The sequence below is a fragment of the Sciurus vulgaris genome (assembly GCF_902686455.1).
Source record: "Sciurus vulgaris genome assembly, chromosome: 11".
In the NCBI taxonomy this organism is placed as follows: domain Eukaryota; kingdom Metazoa; phylum Chordata; class Mammalia; order Rodentia; family Sciuridae; genus Sciurus; species Sciurus vulgaris.
In genome coordinates this window covers 24,226,051-24,245,007 of record NC_136472.1, presented here as the reverse complement: position 1 = coordinate 24,245,007, position 18,957 = coordinate 24,226,051, and the positions used below count along the sequence as shown (strand labels likewise).

General features: G+C 35.4%; 1 protein-coding gene and 2 pseudogenes across 3 annotated transcripts in view; 2 read left to right on the top strand and 1 right to left on the bottom strand.

The window, feature by feature from the left end:
• Positions 1-18,957, bottom strand: part of LOC306639797 (olfactory receptor 4C11-like) — a 337,410-nt pseudogene that overhangs the window by 219,989 nt on the left and 98,464 nt on the right. The window lies entirely within an intron of this gene.
• Positions 1-18,957, top strand: part of LOC306638485 (olfactory receptor 4S2-like) — a gene marked incomplete at both ends in the record, with an annotated part of 194,242 nt that overhangs the window by 125,785 nt on the left and 49,500 nt on the right.
• LOC306639186 (olfactory receptor 4C11-like) lies at positions 7,874-8,819 on the top strand (annotated as a pseudogene). Its single transcript has one exon. The product of its transcript is annotated as an olfactory receptor 4C11-like (transcript).

Genomic DNA, 18,957 nt, shown 5'->3' with positions numbered 1-18,957 from the left:
ATATTACTTTATTTATCAAAAGAAATGATCTCATATTTCTAGTAATATTATAGTATATCTAAGTACTTTGGGAAAAAGACAACAGGCCATTTATTTACCCTACAAGTGGTAAGAGATTCACCCCTGTTTCTAACTTTCCTTTGAGCCTTTAGAACTAGAATATTGCTGATGTCACTGCCTGCTGATAACCCGTTAGAAATAAGGATGACTTAAATAAAATGTACCTGGATGTCACTCTGCAATTCCTGTTTACTTAAAGTGCAGTTATAGTCCATAAATTGCTTGCCTGCTAGCTAGCAATATTTTCTACAAGTAGTACAATATTTGATACCTGATTACATATTAAATAAATAAATAAATAAAATTGTAAATTAAAAAAGTGAATACAATAAAATGTACACTAAAAAAGATTACAAAGGATTACAGGAATTTTTTTCTACATTTATTTCCTTCAGATGAGAATTCTGTAGAGAATTCTTGATTTCCCTTTAAATGAAACAAAAATGTGTTTAACTCTCAAAATGAGGAATGGAATACAATATGGAATTCAGTTTAACAATATATGAAAAAATGTTTATCTTCATATGTCCTTAGGAAGACATCATTCTTCAGCATATGTGGGATATTTATCTTTTTTCTGTTCCTTCATGGCTGTATTTCATTATTAAAAGTTGTTTTCATAATGTGTAGGTCTTTCTACACACAAAGCAATTGCAGGATTAAATACTTTTCAGGCAATTCTTCTTTCACTCATTAATAAAGTTTTGTGCCCAAGAAATATATTTGGCTGTACTTCTGATGTGGCTTAAAGTACAAATAACTTCTTCCTTTATAAATTTAAAATCTATTGAGAGATTCCCAGAAAGAAGTAGAAAAATCACTGCCGAGAATTGAAAAGGGTAAGGTAGACAGGGTGTTATAAAACCACACAAGAGGAATCTGGGACATGGGTCAAGAAAGATTCCTAGAAGGGAAAACATTGAAAAATCACCCAAGGGATAGGGTGGGATCAGTAGGGTAAATAGGCAATATGAGGATAAATCATTCCTAGGACAGGTAGTAGATACACAGGTTAAGAAAAACTTCAATTCAATATAGTCATTATTAAATGATTTATTCATTCAACACTATTTTCACCAAAACTCCCCTGGTGCCAGTCATCAATGCTGCATACTTACCTAGAATAAAGCTGTATTGTAACTCCTGAGACTCAAGAGACAGCAAAGGGCAAGATCAGGAAAGGTCTCATAATACTGTTAAAGCTTAATGGTCAGGATCATGGGTCAAACTTTGAACGAATTTTTAATCTGGCAAGTAATGTATTTAGAGTCTTATTTTGTGAACAAATGGAAAAGCAAAAGATTATCACGAAAGTACAAAAAGGCTCTGCCCCTGGCCTCCAAGCTGACCACGTTATGCAGTACATGGAGTACTCTGAAGCTGCTGAGGCCAAAGCTAAAGCCAGACTTCACTTGGGACCCCAGGCTTTCTTCCCCCATATTGGCTTTTCTGACTTCCATATGTCACTTGGTAAAAATCTTCAACTCGCTTTCAGTATCTATAGAACACACATTGACATGAGAGGGAGCAATTGTTACCCAAATATTTAAAAAAAAAAAAAGAAAGTTGTAGACAACAGAACTGATATATGAGGAAGATTAGAAAGATAAGAATCATCGGTAAGATCCAGGTTCTGAATTCCATCACCAAATGGATGAGGGAATTCAGAGGATGGAAGAGAGAGAAATATACATCTCTGCAAGTGAAAAAGGATGCTAAGTTTCCTGTGCCCTCCCACTACCAGTGGGCTTCACAAGATTAGTTCATAGTTCATTTGAAACAATAAGTTATTATGTAAAGAGCAGATAGAATATAACACTGAGTCCCAAAACTAATACTGATTCCAAACAAATGGAAAGGGTAAATGCAATACTATTAAAGTTAAAACCCATCATGGCTATTTCAAGACTGGTGGAACTGATTTTCTGAGTGTTTAACAAATAAGACTTGGAGGACAAAAAGAAGAAAAGTAAAAAGTCTTAAGAAAATCACCAATATTTTGACCAGTGCCCTCCAGGATCATCTGGACCTAAAGAACAGTGGGAACCCTCTAAGTTGATCATATCCAGGAGCAAGAATTCCAAGGAAGAGCTTGAGATCCCACAGTCCTCTTCAGAAGCTTACCACCAATGAAAGAAAAAACTCTAGGGGCCCCACTTCTCAAAGATCCCAGTATCACCATGAGGACCATGCCCTTAACACATAGGCCATTGAGGGACATTCAAAATCCCAAACACATTAGCCACCAAATGGACATGTACCCTGACCTGACCATCATGAAATAGATATCATCTTATCCACAAATACAATGCTGGGCCTGCATAGCACTGCTCCATCATGAAATGTAGGGATATATATTTCTTCAATTTTTAAAAGTAAGAAATGTACTCAATAGACATTTGTTGAAAGATAATCAAATGGCTAACAAGTAGAAGAAGTGGTTCTCAACATTAATATGCATAGGGAAAGGTAAATTGAAAGTACAGAGAAATACAACCTTGAACCAATACATGTGGCTATTATTACCAAAAAAAAAAAAAAAAAAAAAAAAAAGAAAAGAAAAGAAAAGGAAGAATTGGAAAAGATGTGTAAAAATAACAACACTCGTAACATGTTTGTGGCACTATAAAATGGTTGACTTGTATGAGAATTGTTCCTTTAAAAATAAACTACTTGGTGATCCAATTCCATTTTGTGCATAAACACAAAATAATCAAACTCATGGACTTTAAGGGGTGTACACACATGTAGATAGCAGCCTTATGTGTAATAGCCAAAGCACATAAGCAATTCAAGTAATCTACAACAAAAGAATGGATAAAAAATGTGATACCATGGAATAACACCTTGGAATGGTGCCCAGTATTAAAATAATGTTGCAATGCTTGATACCACATGGATGGAGTTTGAGAACATTGTGTCAAGAAAAATTAGCTATTCACAAAAAGTCTAATGCTGTATAAGTCCATTTATATTAAGTACCTCAAGTAGAAAAAATTGTAAAATCATTTGGAATTATTTTCATGGGAGATGTTTTATGCTTCTTTATTTAGTTATGCAATATTTTACATATTTAGGCACTCATGGATATTTACCTTATCCTTTAAGCTATATTTCAACATTATGTTATTTATTTTGATGTCCAAATTATTTGTAGCTTTGACTGTGATGAGTTCTATCTGCTGACTCCAATTTCCCTTCATAGATGCTCATTAATATATGTTCATTTTATAATTCCTTACTTTCTGACACTTCATAATGCTCAATTGGTCATGTAATTTGTGCCCCAGACTTAAGTCAGCCATTTCATCAAGAAACCTTGAGATTTCTATTGGGGATTGGTACTAATAATAATACCAGGAGTCTAAACAATCATTGTTTCTTATTCTATTAAATAATGGCACTTTAGTACCTTTAAATTAAATGGGCCACCTCTCTCTACCACAACCTAAGACAAATTAAAGGTTGATTCATTATCACATCTAGTTTGTGTTTCCTAATTGAGAGGGTAGGGACACTTTAGATAACAGCCTTCCCCCAGATTACTGTGTTCAGCCTCATTTGTGTATGAAGACTCCTCCCAGGATGGCAAAAAAGAAGGCTTCACAGCCAGAATTCCATGTGATCATGAATTTAAGGAAATGGGTGAATCTGGGATTAACTTAGCTTCTCTTCTAACATGTAGATGAGAACCAAAGCTTCAAATTGCAAGTCCAAAGTGATACTGGTTCAGATAGAATTAGAGACACATTTTTAATTCTCATTTAATAAATGACTTGAAAATTGCCTTGGGAAGAAAAAAGGGCAAGAAAGAACTGCACTTGGAAGTAACTTAGTCATATTTACTAGCTGCAGGAAAATAGTTTTGTCAATGCCACAGCCAGTGTCTGATGCAAAGGAGGCACTTATGGAAGACAGAAGTGTTAGAGACTCGTCTGAGAGCACTACAATATAAGGGAAGAAGATGGAAATGAGAAGCATGCTCAGCAGTTGCTGATGGACATGGGCACTACCCTGTGGGTAAGGAATACTGGGAGAGGGAAATGAGAAGCAAATGAAAACAAATATTGCTGCATTCCAGGAAAATACTTCAAGGTTCACAGTGGTGATGATGTTTTCACGGATACAGTAGAATGCAAACTTCCTTTCTTCTCAGTGATCACTGAGCATAGAAAAGAATGGAACACTACTGCATTATATCTGTAAGAAATATGAACATATAAAGCCCCATTTCTTATGCTGATTCATTGTAATGTACATCTTTCTTATGTACCTATGAAATTTACATGTGTGCATTTATTTGATATTTATTTCTGTTTGAGTGCATGTGGAAAATCTCAGGAAGGCAAGCGAACCTGTAGGTAATGGCAATGTGGTAGTGTGTAATAGATTAAAGAACACCTGATCTCTAAGATACCCCTGCAACTGACTCACCATCTCCATCAAGTATCTGGATCATATTGTTGCCCTGGGAATACCACAGTGCCTCCTGCCTACACCAGAACACAATTGTTAAGGCTAAGTTTTATGCCAGTGTGAATAGACCTTCTCTGAAGGTAAGAGCTTTATTTTTCATGCATCAAGAATATAACACATTTTCACACAAAAGTAGAGAATAACATGTTAAGTGCATTTAACCAAACTCAGACTCAAAGGTCAAGTGTTTTCTCTTATATGCAGAAGCCCAGAGGAAAATAAAGGAAAGGAGGGGGTGAAACAATAGGAGAATGTGGCGGGCGGAACCGGGGCCCAGGGTTACGCCACTTGCATCCAAAGATGGCGACTGGCAGAGAGCAAACAGAGTTCTGATTATGCATGGAGAAAGGCAGAACGCATTTACAATTGGCTGTATTATAATCGGTTCAGCTGCCTAGTGCGTGGACAGATATACTTTACATGTATGCTCAAGTGAGTGATCGCTTGACCTTTAACAGGATTGGATGGACATATCTGTTTACAATTGCTTATGCATGAGACTGCTTATATATTGAGGGTGTTATTTGAATAAAGGGGAAGCTGCTTGATGAACCTTTGAAGTGTATGTGTCTTTTGTCCCGCTGGTCAGGCCATAAGTGCGAGAAGCAGCAGTTTTAGGTAAGCGAAAAGAGCAAGAAGCCGCGCCGAACTGCTTGGAGCAAGCTGGGCAAAGAAGCCGAAGTTTTCCTCCATAACTGGAGCCACTTGAAACAGCCCTGGGGCAAGCAGCAGTTCTCAGTAGGAGAATATAAAGAACCAATCAAATATAACTTAATAGATGATCAAAAAGAAATCAAATTAGAAAAAAGAGAACCAGAGAGGGGAGGGAATTCAGGAAGGACAAGAGGTAGGGAAAAGGGGGGATTGTGAACTGAAATTGATTTTCATGTGTGTATGAGTATGTTGTGATAAACCCAATTACTATCTGTAACTATAAAGCCCTAATAGCAAAGAATATAACACATTTTCAAATTTTACTCTAGTGAGTACTTTTTAAAATTAGATCTTCTGCCAACCTTCTCTTCAATTCAGAGACTGTGAACACTTTGCTGCTTTGGGTACCCTTCTAATAGGATATACATATAGTTTGGTATATATTATTACTATATCTTCCTTATAAGGCAAATTCACTAAGAATTTATTCATATTGTTACATCACAGGCAAAGACAATATATAAAGAGTCTCCAAGTTTTAAATATTAGAACACATACACAGTGTTCCAAATATGCATTTCCAATGAGATACTGTAATGTAATCATAAAATAAACTATTGATGTGATCATAAAAAAGAAAAAGAAATCAGTTATGTGTGCTTTGGAGGGTAACATTTTTGTTCACAGAAGATTATGTTATGTAAATATAGTTTGTATGTATAGTTTCTTTTTTTTTTTTTTTTTTCCTTTCTTTTCCCTTTTCCAGTATGGCTCTAGATTTATTTAATTTTAATTTAGAATATTTTTAAAGACCCATGTGTGTGTATGATATTTTAATATCTGCATAAAAGCATCGTTGATGATTTATTCAGTCTCACTGAGACTGATATGGGCACTAAATTATTACCTAGCTCACTGCCATAGAAAGGGCTATTACGAATCTCTGTGACCATGAGTGGCTGTGTATATTTTAAGTATTTATTATAAATAATATTATTTGTAAGTATTGAAAATTATTGCCTAAGAGATTGTGCCCACTTAAATCCCTAGCAAGAATATATAGGGTTAACTGTTTGACAGATCTTTGACATTATTGTTTATTAAAAAGACAATTTTTTAAAAAAATCACTGTTTTAGTTTGACCACTGAAGATGTATCTATTGGAACTTTTAATTTCAATGTACTTGTGAATAAAAATCAAACTTTTTTATGATTCATCCTAATAAGGAAAAGGGTGTCCTCTAAAACTGGTACTTCTCCAATTCTGTATTTGTTCTGCTTTTTTTTTTTTTTTCTTTTTTAAAGTTGACCTGTGGAATCCATTTAAAGTCGAAGCACATATGCTTTCTTCTGGCAAGAGATTTTTAGTATCTATAATCCACTTCAGAGTTAATTTTGCTTTTCACTGCACTATTATTTGGAGAACATATGTGACAAGGTTCATAGAAAAATTTATCCCATATTGGTATAGTCAAAATAAATGAATTGCCATTTTATTTCTACCTTTTCTTCCTTGAAGTCAGGAAATGGAACATCTGATAATATCAATTATAATTTCATTGAAAGTTTCAGCTATGACTTGGAGCATTTCCTGCTAACATTTGCAAAAATTCTTATTGCTTAGTCATGAACATGAAATTTGGAAAATATTCTGATTGGTGTATTTTCTCTTTTCCTGTATTATAATGTGTCTCCTGGGGTCTTAAGAAAATCTACTCAAAGATTCTGAAATATAAAGAGTAAAAAGAATAATTTGAGTTTGCATAACAATATTATAAAAATTACATAGTTTAATGATAGATGCTGGATTTGGACATGAGAAACATTAGAGTGTTTTAAGAGGTAAAGTAAAAAGAGATTGATTTAGTTAAAGCAAAATATTAAACTAAGTCTTGCTGGACCAGAGCAACTGTCTTATTCATTCATAAAATTTTGTTTATTGTTTTAATTATTTTCCCTTTTCTTCCCTTCTCTTCTCTTCTCTCTCTTCAGGAAGGCAATTTAAAATGTTTAGAATGCCATTTATTAAATGTTCAGAATATTTATTAAATAAATATATTAAATTGCATTAACAGATTCAAGAATGTACTGAGGTACCTTCATTACCTCTCTCTGTTTCTCTTTCTCTATCACTCTCATTGTGTGTGTGTGTGTGTGTGTGTGTGTGTGTGTGTGTGTGTGTGTGTTTGAATGCTTAGACTCTAAGAGAGGCTGTCTCAAATGTTTAAACAATAATTATTCTAATGTTCAACAAGCTTATTCTATAGCTACATTTTATGGGACTACCAGGTTCAAATAATGTAAAAGTCTATTGAGGTAAATCTAGCTTAAGTGTTTTTTAGATTTGCAATGCATGACCCTGCCATTGATAGCTTCATGCTGAAGACTAATGGACCGCATTCACTTTGGAAAGTTGCCTACTCATACCAAATCCAAGAAAGCAATATTTAATTTCCTTGATGAAGCATTTGCTTTTTTATTACATTTCCTATGTCATTTAATTATTATCATATCCAATATGGAAAATGAGTGAAATAGTTGTTAGGAATTCCATATTATCCAGTAAAAAGAATAAAAAATTGACTGGAACCTATTGGGAGTTATCATTAATAGCATCCATTTTAAAGTTGCAATTTTATGACTTGAGAATACGTATTCAACTTCAAAATTTAGTATTCATTTCACAATTTTTTTCATTTCTTCTTTGCAGATTGTTTCCAACCTGTGATGTCCCCACATCAACTGAAACCATGTGGGAAAACAGTAATGTGACTGAGTTCATATTGCTAGGATTGACACAGGATCCTCTGAGTCAGAAAATGGTGTTTTTAATCTTCTTAATTTTCTATGTGGGAACTGTAGTGGGGAATACTCTTGTTATTGTGACTATCGAATCCAGCAGGACACTTGGAAGTCCCATGTACTACTTCTTATTTTATCTGTCCTTTGCTGATTCCTGTTATTCAACATCCACAGCCCCTAAGCTAATTGTGGATGCTCTCTCTGCAAAGAAACTCATGTCCTCCAGTGAGTGCATGACGCAGATCTTTGCATTGCACTTATTTGGATGCATGGAGATCTTTGTCCTCATCCTCATGGCTGCTGATCACTATGTGGCCATTTGTAAGCCTTTGCATTACCCAAGGAACATGAGGAGGCAGGTCTGTCTCACCTTGATTATTCTTGCCTGGATAGGGTCTTTTATGCATTCCATTGCTCAGGTTATCCTGGCCTTGAGATTGCCCTTCTGTGGACCCAATTTGATTGACCATTACTGCTGTGATCTGCAGCCCTTGTTTAAAATCACCTGCACAGACACTTATTTGCTGAATCTGCTGTTGGTGACTAACAGCGGGGCAATTTGTTTAGTCAGTTTAACAAAAGGGAGGAAAAAAGCCCTATCCACTTGCGCATCTCACATCATTGTAGTGGGCTTTTTCTTTGGCCCCTGTATATTCATATATACATGACCCCCAATCACATTCCTCATGGACAAGATGGTGACAGTATTTTATACTATTGGAACACCCTTCCTCAACCCACTGATCTACACGCTGAGAAATGCAGAGGTGAAAAGTGCCATGAGAAATCTATGGCATTCTAAAATGACATTTGAAATCAAGGGATGAATTGAGGGTTCAATCTCATATGTATCCAGATATGATATAACTGAATCTCTGTGAATGTTAAATATGATCATTTCTGATAATTGTAAGAGTAATATGTACTTACATATACATTTGTCAGTTCTTAATTTTTTTTAATTGAAAAACAGTATGAATTCCATGGTATCTCTCTTTTTTGCTTTTTATAGAAGTAATTTGGAAATTAAATCATGAAGTTATAGAAAATATTCTCTCTCTGAAGATTCTCTTCCTTTCCAGTCACTGTTGTTCTAGGGCCTGACTACTCTACATTCTAAAATCATGTACCTGATTTCCTTAGAGTTTTCTGTGTTTTGACCTCTGACTGTAAATATCCCTCACATATTTAGTCTGACTCCTTCCTTCCCTTAGAGTTCCTTTCTGGCACTTGTGAACATGAACTACAAGTCACATCAATCTTCACTCTGGTTTGATGAGAAAACATTTATTCTATTAGAGCAGTTGAAACTTATGAGTATAGATAAATAAAGGTCAGTGTGTTCATTGTGTTTTTTTCTTCACTCTGTAAGGCATCCCCAGTAAGGTCGCAAGTGTCTTTGAACACTCACAGACAAATAAATTTACTGATGGTATCAGAAGAACCCATGTAATTTATGACTGTTTTGTCTTTAGAAAGTTCCATCCTTTTAAATAAGAGGCTCCTTTGATATAAAGTTATTCTAAACTATATATTTCTTTTACCTTTGCTAAACTAATCAAAACCTTGTGAGTATTTTTAAGAACCAACTATAAATGGAATTGAGATATTCAGGGTTTTTCTCTTTTGTTTTGTTTACAGTTTACAAAATTAGTGGATGTGAGGATAGAGGCACACTCTTACATTGCTGGTGGAGTGCAAATTGGTGCAGCCACTTGGAAAAGTAGTATAGAGAATTCTCAGAAAACTTGGAATAGACCCACATTTTGACCCACTCCTCAGTTTATACCCAAAGGACTTAAAATCAGCAAACTACAATAACACAGCCACATCAATATTTATAGACGCTCAGTTCACAATAGCTAGACTGAGGAACCAACCTAGATGCCCTTCAACAGATGAATGGATAAAGAAATTCTAGTATATATACACAATGGAATACTATTCAGCCATAAAGAAGAATAATATTATGGCATTTGCAAATGAATGGATGGAATTGGAAAATTTCATGCTAAGTGAAATAAGTCAATCCCAAGAAACCAAAGGCCAAATGTTTTCCCTGATAAGTGGACAATGATATATGGGGATAGGGGGGGTGGGGAGTGAGAGAAGAATGGGGAAACTTCAGATTATGCAGAAGGAAATGAGAGGGAGGGGGTATGAAAAATGGTGGAATGAGACAGATATCATTACCCTATGTACATGTATGATTACACGAATGGTATGAATCTACATTGTATACAACCATAGCAATGAAATTATGTACCCCATTTGTGTACAATGAATCAAAATAATGCAGACTATAAAGAAAAAAAGGTAAATAAAAAAATTAGTGTTCAAGACTTGTAGCAAAACTTCTCTATATCAATTGCAAATAAAAGAAAAACAGTGATTATTTTGAAAGCTAAGTAAAAACTGAAAATACAGAGATACAAGGTATTTTCTCAGACTGAGGAGCAGAAAGGTAGAAACTGATGTGAGCCCCAAAATGATATGACCTATTTTCTTTGAAGTGAATGGTTTTGAAGAAATTACCATGGACATTCAGAAAATATAGCACTTGTGTCTAGAGAGTGGACTCAGGGAGAACCCACTACTGCTGTGGAAAGCCCCTTTCTCTATTTATATTGCTATGTCCCCTTATTTGTTATTTCTCTATGCTCTGTTACATTGGGATTGTATAGATTCACAAATTAGAATTACCATTGGAATTTTCATGTCCAGAATGGTCAGAAGGTCAGGTGAACCTTGGTGCCTTAGAGGCTCAGGTCTCAGATTATACCCTGAACTTTATATATTCGTTGATTTTAGTGTAGGAAATGGTGCCACATTTTTAGTAACTGTTACCAATTTGATAACAGTTTATTTTTTATACTGCCCCTTATAATTTAATTGAAAAATTCTTACCACTATTCACCATGTCCTACTGCCACAACTGTCTTAAAGTAAATTCACACATAAAGACAGAAGTACACTTTACAGGGTCTGCAATAAATTGATTATGTGGTAAACTCATCTAATCTACTCCTACATAATACAAGCCACATACATAAACACACATACATAAACACACACACACACACACACCACTGTGAGGCTCATAATGCTTTGCATTTTAGAATAATAAATCAAACTCATAGGTATAGAAAAAAATAAAATATTCTAAAATGTACCTAAAATATAGAGTAAAATGAACAGAAGATTATGCAATAAGAAATAGACATCTAGAGAAAGAAAAATGGTTTTATGCAATTTAAAGCACCATAAATATGTATGATTATTATTTGTAATTTTAAAAAATGAAAAAACAAAATTGTTAAAGTGAAGTCAAATTAAAAATAAATCTAGGATACCATACACATCCAATGAAAAATTTCAAAGTGACCAGATTTATAACAATACAACTAAAACTATGAATTCAAACTATCCTTTCACTTAAAGAATACGTAGAGGGGCCAATATCTATCCAGTTCTTTTTGTTATTGTTGTTATCACATAATTATGCCTCACCGAACAGTACAAAGTTATCTGTTTCTATTAAGAAATTACAAATGAAAATCTTAAGTTTAGAGAAATGTATAAATTTCTTGAGATTGCCCTGCTAATAATCAGAAAAAGGTTTTTATTTTTATTAGTTTCTAAATTATATTTGTTACCATTAATTATTATGTGTTTATTATTATTTATAAGTATTTGTACATTGGGATTGAACCCTGGGGAACTTTACCACTAAGTTACATCCCCAGTTCTTTTTATTTTTAACTTTGAAACAAGATTTCTGTAAGTTACTGAGGATTCTACAAAGTTGTTGACATTGGCCTCAAACTTGCTATCCTCCTGCCTCAGCCTCCCAGGTTGCTGGAAATACAGGTATGCCCCAAAGTGCCTGGCAGAAGTAAGGTTTTAGACCACTTCTTTTAGTCTCCAGTGTGAGTGAAAATGTCTGTACCCTATTTTATCCTTAATTCAAACATTACTGCAAAAGTCCTAAAGGACTGGAAACTTTAGATGAGCAGTACAGTGATTATAATTACTGCATATTTTAACTTCAAGAAGGGTAATACAATGTAAGAGTAGAACTTTGGAAGTTAGACACCTGAATGCAAATTCTATGATTAACTATCTAAGGTGATTTAATATTTTTTTCCCTTTTTTTAGGTTTTATTTTTATTTTAATGAGTGCATTAAAGTTTTACATATCAGTGGGGACCATTGTGACATAATCATATGTGCATGTCTTACTGCTTTTCAGTTCCCAGTGCTTCTTCCTTTCCTCCCTCTATCCATCTTTCAGCATTTCCCTATCTGTACTCTAACTGATCTTTCTTTTCTTCATTTATTATTTTTTAAATTGTTGTTTTATAAACATACAAAGGTGGAATTCACTGGTGCATTCATATATGCTCATAGCATTATTTGGTGAACTTCATTCTGAAGTTCCTTTTTGTTTCAATCATCTCTCCTTCCCCCTCAATTCTTTGATTCTATTACTCCATTGATCTCCCTTCTATTTTCAGGGGATTCCCCTTTTTTCATCTTAATTTGCTATAACTTCCACATATGAGGGAAAACATTTGACTCTTGACTTTTTTGAGTCTACCTTATTTCACTTAGAATGATGTTCTCCATTTCCACCCATTTACCCACAAAAGCCATATCACAAGTTCACACTTCTTAATGAGTGAGTAAAACTCCCCTGTATATATTTACCTATTTCCTTTATCTTTTAAGAATTGGAAGTAAACAGATTCCTTAATAAATAATCCTTCAATAAAAAAGAATATCTCAAGAGAATTTTTTAAAAAATTGAATAAAAATGATGATGTAACAGATCAACACTTGTGGAATATTGCTGAAACATGACTGACTAGGAAATGTAGGGCACTAAACACATGTGTAAGAAATGATAAAAGTCTGAAATGTATAATCTTTGGATAGTTTTGAGAAGAATTGGACAGTAAAGAAAAAAGAATCAGTACATTTCAAGAAAAGCCAGTAGCAAATATACAAATTCAATACCAAGGACAAAAAGATTTTTAAAACTAAACCAAGATCCAATGTAGAACACCTAGGAATCAAAACTCTAACCTCAATAAAAATGGAGTTTCAGAAAAAGTGGAGAGGGGAACTTATACCGGGTGAAAATTTAGTGCTCCAGGAAGAAATATGATATATGTCACTAAAATGAACAATTGTGTATAGATAAAAACTTTGTGTAATAAAATTGAGTACAGTCAACACAACAATTAATGAATTACTACTTAGAAAACATATGTTGCCAAAAAAACATATGACAATAGAACACAGCACATAAAAGTTAACTGGAATCCCACTAGAGTGAGTCTTACATCACATAGAAAGTAGTGTATTTAATCAAAGACAAGAAGTGATTACTTTATATAACTACCACACTTAATTATGTTTCTTCTTTGTTATAATATTTTATCATAATCCCTGACTATACGAATGGAAGAACAATAAGAACAGGTAAACCTTTAAACGCAGTAGGAAAGGAAGAATTAAATATAAAAATAAAAACCACTACTCAGTTGTTCAACAGAATGAAAAGAACAGATGGGAGAGAAAGAAAGAAAGAAAGAAAGAAAGAAAGAAAGAAAGAAAGAAAGAAAGAAAGAAAGAAAGAAAGAAAGAAAGAAAGAAAGAGAAAGAGAGAAAGAGGAAGAAAGAGAGAAAGAGAAAGAAAGAAGGGGAAAGAGAAAGCAAGCAAAGCAGGAAGGAAGGAAGGAAAAATGGCAGCAAGGGATAGAGGGAGGAAAAGAATGAAGAAGAAAAGAAAGAAAGAAACAAACAAGGGAGGGACGGAGGGAGGGAAGGAAGGAAGGAAGGAAACTAGGAAGGAAGAAAGGAATGAAAGAAAAAAATAATAGTAAACTCAGATTAAAAAATCTTAATAATAATAATGTTACTGCAAATGTGCACTTTATAATTAGAAATTGTCCCATTCAATGAAACATTTTTTCAGCAAATAAAGCTACTGGGTTACTGCTACACATAACAACCTGATACATCTCAGAGCTAGGCACAAACCATTCAACACTGAGGTTTAATATTTATGAAGTTCTACAACAGCCAAAATGAATATAAAGTGATAAAAATCAGAATACTTGGTGGATTTGAGATGTTTTTAACTGGAAAAGAGCAAAAATCAACTCCCTGAGTTACCGGAAATGTTTTGCACCCTAGATTTTTTAATAGTTACTTGAAAATATTAAAGTAGCAAAAGTTACCTAATCATATATTTCTGAGGTCTGCATTTCATTGTACAAAAATTTAATCTCAATAAAAATGTATTTTGAAAACTCACCATACATAAACTCCATTGGAAAAATGTATGCTTAATATATGAATGGGAAACATTTTTCAAAACCAATGAATCAGTGTCAGGACATAAGTATTAACTGAGATTCATGCTGTATTCAGATCTCCTTATTTTTTAACTCTTGCTCTTTCCCTCTCCAGAATCCTGTCTGAGATAACACGTTGATTTAGTCTTCACCTTTCCTTCAACATATCTTGACAGGGAAAATTGCCATACTTTGCTTGTGAAGACCACGGCACTTTTCAGGAATGCAAGCCGGATAGCATGGATAGCATCCTGCAACAGCCTGGGATTATGGATGTGGGGAGAAATGTCAAAGATACAAACTCACTTTCATCACATCAGTGTGTGCTATCAGCGTGATTCACACCTACTGGGAGCCTTGCCCACTTGGTGAGGCACCATGATCACTTTCCCCTCTGTAGCCATTCCTCCCCCATTCTGTACTCTCTTGTCTGAAGGAGGTCACCATGCATACATAGTCTACAAGAAGAGGCATGTGTGTCCTCTAAAACTTCCAGGGCACATTCTCTCTGTAAATACTTCAAATTTACATTCATACAAGTCTGTCTTCTCTCCTCTATTTACTTAGTTATTTTTTCAATTATAACATTGTGGACTCTTGGATGCACATGTTTTACTCCAGGTTATATTTCAGTACTGTTTCCTTCTGTTGCTGCTACATTTTCACAGCTTTGACCCCTGTAGGCTCTTTGAATTGACCCATGTCCCCTTCCCTCATGGCTGTCACTGTGGGCTTGTGTGTTTCAGCACATCCTCACTCTCTACCACTGTAACGTGCTCCAGTTCCTCTGTGAGCCCAGGTCTGGAAGCAGATACTCTTTCAAGAAGGCCAGGTTATTTTATTGAACAATAGTATTGGAAAGAAAGATCCAGATCCCACAGGGGTTTTATTTTGGATTTTGGTTTTTCCTAGCCAAAAGTGTCACATCACACAAACTAGTAGGTTTAATTACAAAAATAGGCCACCCATTTACCTCGTAAATTGAAGAGTCATTCTTTTTTCTTTTAATTCTTTTTTTTTTTTTTTTTTTGAAGAGTAGTTCTTTATCACATCTGACTTGTTTTTCTCCTGAGAGGGAAGGGACACTTGAGAGAACTTCTTCCCAGGACTCCTATGGTTTGAGTCATTCGTATGGAATACACCTCCAGGGAATGGAAAGGTGAGGCAAGTCCTAGTGAAAATCCTGTGTGTGGGCAGATTTCAGAAAGTGTTGAATGATTCTGGAGCAACTCAGTCTGCCTTCTTGCATGCAGATGGAAACATGAACTTCTTGGTGAGAACAAAGACATCCTGATTCCAGAATAAACAGGCATTGATTTGGAAACACTTTTCAAATTCTCATTTGAGTAAGTGACTTCTAAATTACTTTGGAATGTGGGAAAGTGAATGTTCTAACCTTGCATAATTTTGCCAAAATTAGTATTCCCTTACTTGTATTAAAACTTTCAGAAAATGAATCAGATTAACATCACAGCCAGTTTCTAACATATCAGGCCCTTGTTGCAGGACAGGAACTTTAGGGTTTTTTCTAGGAATGCTTTACAATCTAAATGCAACTACAAACAACCAAAACACAGGCACAGAAGATCCCGATGGAAATGGGAACTATTAGTTATGGTTGTTGATAGATGGAGCTTTAACAGATATATGGAAATAATGTCTATTTTGGGTGTTCTAGGTAATGCTGTTGGTGATGATGTTCCTAGTGATATAGTTGGATGCAGAATCCCTTTCCCTCAGTTACAACTAAGTATAGACTAGTGTGCAGCACTATTGATTTATATCTTTAAAATCTCTTGGGCTGGTATTGTGGTTCAGTGGTAGAGCACTTGCCTATCATGTGTGAGGCACTGTGTTCGATTCTCAGCACCATATATAAATAAATGAAAAAAAACTGTCTATCAACATCTAAATTTTTTTAAAAAAAGAAATCTCTTAGTTCTTGTAAGAAATCTGGCTTCCCCCACTCTCTGTCAATCTGTGTTCGCCCGCCTCTCTGGTTACAGGAATTTCCGGCCTAACCATCACATGTCAGTCTGCGTTCTTCCTGCTTCTTACGTTATAGGAATTTCTGGCTTATGCTGCCATAATCTTCCTGCCTCCAATGTTACGTTCTAATATGTCATTGGTCCATCAGTCAGTCTGTAAGAATTCTCCTCCATGATTGGTTCCGCTCAGCCCAGGAAATTTTTATGTCTGAGAGAAAAATTGTGCCATGCTCCTCTCTTTCTTTCTTCCCTTTTCCCCAAGCGGACGTGAATCATCTGCATAAAATAAAAGTTCCTTGTGTGAGACCTGTATCTGTGGAGCATTTTCTGGGAGCTAGTGACGAACCATAACTGCCCCTAACATCTGGTGCCGAAGACTCGGGGGATCGGTTTTTCCACTGAGTAAGCAAAAGGAATCCCAACCTATAGCCCTAGCCCCGGCCGATGCAGGCTCACCTTCCATTTACCTGGATGCCCAGTTTTCTGCATACAACATCGGACTCCAGAATCGGTGAGTTCACCTTAGGCAGGCCCTGACCACTAAAACACATCCTGGCCGCCGTGGCTCCCGCCATGGCGCCACCCCCCCCATCTCAGAAGTGGCCATTCCTGCAGTTCCCTCCGCCACAACTCGCAGCTCTCGCTGCCTGCCCCATGGCTCCCTCCCACCGCCCTGTGGCTTCCCGCTCATGGCTTCTGCCGCCTGACTGCCAAGGTGTGGGGGTATCTCCTTGGTTCTCATAGCTGGTCCTAGTTGCTGGGTGGACTCCTGATTTTTATGGTGCTGAAATTCTTTCTCAGAGTTTGAAGTTCTTTTATTTTCCACTGCATCTCACTCGAAATCCTGATCAGGTCTTCAAACTCTCTCAGCTAATGCCTGGTTAAACGTTGGGTTTTTTTTGGTGACGATCAAACCTCTATTCTAACCTCTCATTGCCTGGCACCGTGGTTCTTGGGACACCAAAAATCACTAGCCAGGTGGGTCTCAGCTTACCATGGGATTCAGGACATCCAGCTCAGCAAACTCGCCCCTGAGATGCTTATTAAATAATCTCAAACCCCTTCACCTATTCCCAGAGTCAGAGCTAAATTGTCCTTTAGATAGTAAGTCAGAATGATCTATTTATGGCACCCTAAACTCTATCTTTATACTAGGTAAAATTATATGCCTAATTATACTAGTTATAATTAAGTACATATGTGGGCAACCTTGTGAATGGAAAGGGACTTTTCCCCTTCGTGTCTTTCCTTTCTTTCTTGCTAAACCTAACACATTCTCTTAGCTTCACCCCCACCTTTTAACCTTTCTTTCTCTTCCAACTTTAATCCAGATGATGAGTCATGTCCTTACAGGTCTCTTACTGCAGAAGCTCCTGTTCATTCCTCTCCTTTGCCTTGTTCTGTTTCTCCTTCCGCTCCTCCATTCAACCTACCAAGTCCCCCCACCACGTGGTCTCGTACAAACATTCTAGCTCCTTTACGGGAGGTGGCTAGCATGGAGGGAGTAAAACCTGAACATGTTCTCTTCGCTGATTCCTTATTTTCAAATCTTTTTTTTCTCTCTTAGCTCTCCCTGCAGGCTCAAGAAATTAAAAGGACCTAAGCATCAAGGTTTCTGCTACAACATATTAGCCCCTTTCAGATTCAGATCTCAGTCAAGGGTTACATTGAAATGTAAATGAAGAAAGGCACAGTAGGAAACCAGTTTCAAACCCAAGGGGGGAAAAAATGTAAAAGTGTCCATTTTAAATTTCTCCTGGGCTACAACTCAGAATACTTTTTTCCCTTTCAACTTTTCACTCTTTCTCATTTTCTCATGCTTTAATTAATAACCATTATCATTTTTCTTCTAAGACTTTGTTTTTTTTTTAATGCTGTATTTTTGAGCTCACAGTTTTGATCCTACAGACCTAGGTTAATGATTTTTGATCAGTTCTTTTTATCCAACTCTAGAGTTATTTTTGAACATCCATTACAATTGCAATGGAAATAAATATAACAAGGCCTTTGTTTTTGTGTTAAATATAAGTGCACATAAAAATTAAAATTTTAAAAATGGATCCAAATATTTTTAATTCACGTGATTTAATGAGGTTCAATTTAAATTGGGTAAACTAATAAAAGTAAAATGTCATTAAAATTATCTCACAATCTCTAAGTGGTCAAACTAATAAAATATTAATGTTTATAAAATGTGTAACATCAATTTTTCTAGGAATTTTCTTCAACAGGAAAGAGACGGCAAATACTGTTGGCACACTTGTCTGATGTCTGGGTTTTTCTACAATGAGCAACATGTATGGGATTACTCAAATATGTTTGTTAGAGACATCTGATTAATTTATAAAGCTATTCCATGGAGTAACATACTTAAAAACATTATTCTTTGCATATTAAATGTGTTCATATTTTCCAGGTATACAAGCCTTTAAAGCAGAAAATTTATCAAGCTGCTGTTCTCCAAATTAAACTTGTCTGTAATGGTAAACCTATCATTTAATGTTCTATTATAGGACCTGTCATCAATAGGGTATATGTAAAATGACATTTAAGAAAAAGTGTAATGCGCAGTAGCAAAAATGGAACAACAGTGACTAAAATTGGGGTCTCTG